Genomic DNA, 4,120 nt, shown 5'->3' with positions numbered 1-4,120 from the left:
CTGCCCCACCCCCCCCCCCCATCTGGGAGAAAACCATTAGTCAGGGAGAAAAAAGTCAAATGTATTTTTTTACATATTAACTGACTCCAAATTCGATTAAATAAGCTTTTGAAACCCCTAAAATGTCATATTTTCGGAGGTTTTTTCCTCCCTGGACCAATTTCGAAAAGTTTTTAGTCGGTTTTTAGCCCAACCACGCCCACTTTTTCTCATCGGGGACATCAGCCCCCCTCGCTCCGTCGGGGACCTTGGACACTCCTTCAGGGAAATCCTGTCGCTGCCACAGTTAACAAATGTATAAATATGATACCATTTCTAATTTCTTTGCTCAAGTGAGACAACTTTAGGGGGAAACTGAGTTATAGCGATTCATTTGCTTAAGCTGTCCCTGATCATTTCTTTTTTTTTTCTGATCGAATAAATAAACGAAACAAAACGGAACTGTAAAGTGTCTTGCCAATGGACACAAGTAAACTGCACAGTGAAAGCTTCAAACCCCAACCTCAAGGTTGAAAGCCTAAATCGTAAACCCCAGCGCCATCTGCTCCCGGATTATGTCAACGTAACTATTCTTGGAGTGGATCTTTTATCATCTCAGGGTTCTAGGTTCAATTCCTGTCAGTGACAGGATTTTTTCTCATGACTAAAACACATCAGTTTCTTAAGCCTCATATGTGAGACGTAAATCTAGCCACACCGTCGACACACGCAATTCCATGAGGAACATAACACAAGGCACCCACAACGGATCGTTTTTTAAGGACAATCCGCTAAGTCTATCATGGACAATCAGCAGACAACACTTCTTCAAATGCTCACCGAGAGCGGACATTGATTTGTACAAGAGCATTATGTGTATGTTTGTCTTGTATAAGAGATAAAAATATCTTATTGTTACAAATATTGACAGACTAATGATATAAATAATGGTATAAATTAATTACAATAATACAACAAAAACATAGCATTGCACAGTGTTCCACTTTTAGTCTTACCTTTTTTTCTACTTTGTGCAGCCATTCTATCTGTTCAGTACTCCAATGCAAGTGGGATAAAAAAAGAATCAATATTTCTACAAAAACAAAGTAAAAACACATTTAAACAGCATTTACGAAAGGTCAAACAGAGCACATTCAGAAATATATTGAACTTTGTTATGCTTAATAGATAAAATAACATTAAAATGACAATCAGTGGTCCTGTTATTGAGGGTGGCCGGCTAGTGGGAAATTTGCCAGACAGGCCTGGACTCCTGTTACCACACCAAGGTCATCGGATTAATTAAACAAAAATAATAATGATTTGCTTATCCAAGTAACAGTATTTTGATTGCCAATCACTAATATTGTGGTCTAAAAGCACAATTTTGGCAATACAGAGCAACAAAAGCTCCCCCTATGAACCTTAACAGGGCTTTTTAGTCTGGGACCAGACCAAGGCTCTAGTCAGCCCCTTGGTTCGGGACCCCGTCGGAAATGTCACACCCCTGTCGGAAAAATTTCTGGAGCCACCTCTGATGTCAATATAAAATAGTAAAATGGAAAAAGAGTAAGATGAGACTGAGCCGAGTTGAAAGATTTTGTGCCTGCTTTTCAATCTCTGGGTTGAAATTTGATGAACACAAGATTTTTTTTATAACAACTGAAAACAAATTTACTTTCATCTAGTTAAGTCAATCAGACCCTTTGTTGGAACACAGCCCTACTCCTACTTCGAATATTACTTTACAGGCTCCCTAAGTTAATAAATTAAAAAAATAAAGCCTAACATGAATTTGACGGTCATATAAGCTAAGAATCCAGAGAGCAGTAGGGGTAAAAAGCTATTTTAATCTAAGATATAAAACACTATTAATAACTTTATTGACTAACTTAAATTATTTATTTAATATTACACAAGCTTTTTGCAGCAGTATGCTGGCTTCATCAAGATTTTTTTACTCTTCTATAAAACATGCAACATATTGCCCGGCCTGCGATATTTTAGGCAGCTCGATTTGATTGGTTGAGAGTTTTACCTAGGAGGCTTCTCCATAGTCAATACAATCTCAAAATGCACTTTATTGCAATCATAAACATAAAACAAACTGATGATTGAGGTTGAACAATACATCAATCATTCAACTGGTATCTGGTACTGGACACACGGCTCATGGAGGTATGCACAGCTCTATCCAGTACTGGTCCTACGCCTATATATACACAGTAATTTTATAAGAATTCATACTCATAGATAAGCCAGAACTAACAGTATAAAAATATAGTTGATATAAGCTAGCCTAACAACAGAGCCCTACAGAAGAGTACCCAATTTGTTCTTTCGCGAAGGCGGCTACTACAAGCTAGTCGGGGCCTAGGCCTAGGAGGCCTACCGTAGGTTTAGTAGGCTATATCTGTCTGATCCGCTTTCAATGTAAACGATTATTAATATTGTCAATCAATGTTGACATAGACCAAGATCCAAGTTGGATAGTAGTATAAAAAAGTAGAATGTCAATACCTGTACCTTTAGTCGTTATTTTTATTATTTTTTGTAACAAATACTCTCGTCCTCAATCGTTCGCAGTGGGGGGAAAAATGGGAAATTCCCTGAAATGTTTCTTACGCGATGATGAGTTGCAACGCAGCACCGCGTTAAACAGTAACATAACGAGTGAACAGAAACATTTACGTCACTGAATCCAGCACTTTCAAGTACTACCAGTAATTTCACTGTTCACTGGTACTAACCTACTTGAAAATGATGTTTCCATCAATATCACCGCATGGAGGAAATATATTAAGATATTTCCTTCATGATATCAGTAACAGCATGGTTAAACTTTCTCGTAGCATAATGAACATTGGTGTTCGGTTTGGCAGTCATGCATGAACATGTCTGACCATGTTACGTCAATATGCAAACCATAATTTTCAATAAAGAAACTCTCGCGTCAAGAACCTTCATCGACGACCATTTGTCATCTCGCGATTCGTTTTCTTGCTGTGGTATTCTCTGATAAGAGAGCTACAGGCCTAAATGCCTGTATTAGGCTACTACCGTAAATCCCAGTTATTCATCAGTCTCGGCCCAAAAATTTCGATCCGGCCTGCACGCGCAACAACATTGCTAAAAAAATAAATCATTTCCCTACCTATTAACTCTGGCATTATCAACACGAGTCTGCTTTTTCTTAGTGTAGCCATGGGCGCATATCATGCGGGACACATATATTTAAGGGGTTGGTTCCCTACCTTTCGGTGGAAATTTGATTTCATAAGTCAAAAAGATGCCTGAAAATGGTTGAAATGAACTGCATAAATGCATAAATTTTTGAAGAAAGAACCCTGTACAGCCAGAATACATCTTCTTACAGGGCCGTCGGAACTGCACCGGCTTTGGTCGGACCACTTTTTCTCAATTCTATTACTTTGTTAAATAAATATAGGCTATACTGATACCTATATGAATTTATTATATAAAATAAATATGTTAAATAAAATAACAATTACCATTTTGTTAACACTTTGAGAGTTAGAGTCGGTCAAATTGTCAACTCCACACTAACCGGTTAAGCCGGCCCTCATTACTTGCACTGCAATCAAAATTAAAATCCCTAAAATGAAGGAGTAGTCTTGAATTTTCTATCCCGGAAAATGAGGACCTTCAATAATTTGGGGAGAGGGGGGTGCGCACACACCCGTCGCACCCCCTCCCCCTGCGTACGGGCATGACTATATCGTTCATCGAGTTCGTTCACTTTTGAATGAAAGAATGAATGAATGAATTAATTAATTAATTAATAGTTGACTTGTATTTTCACGCTGAGGTAGCCAGTCTAAAATAATAGTACACGTGTAGGTTATTTTGTTTTATATTCATACAAATATACATTATTTTATAAAGGTATGCTAAGTTTCTACTAATAAATAAAAAATAATAGTAAATATATAAGCCTATGCCTAGTAATAATATGGATAATAATAATAATAATATGATAGGTGTATCAATTAGGCCTATATTACACCGCCATATTACCACTTAGTTATAAACTTTACTCAATATTTCGCGTCAAGGTCAAAGATTTTTATCATTATTAGATATCCTCAGCAATGGACTTTGAAACTTATAATAGAGATCA

Source organism: Anneissia japonica, unplaced genomic scaffold (assembly GCF_011630105.1).
Source record: "Anneissia japonica isolate Jap-2015-1 unplaced genomic scaffold, ASM1163010v1 scaffold288075_len254835_cov185, whole genome shotgun sequence".
In the NCBI taxonomy this organism is placed as follows: domain Eukaryota; kingdom Metazoa; phylum Echinodermata; class Crinoidea; order Comatulida; family Comatulidae; genus Anneissia; species Anneissia japonica.
The sequence above is the reverse complement of the archived record's forward strand: the minus strand, read 5'-3'. Positions refer to the sequence as shown.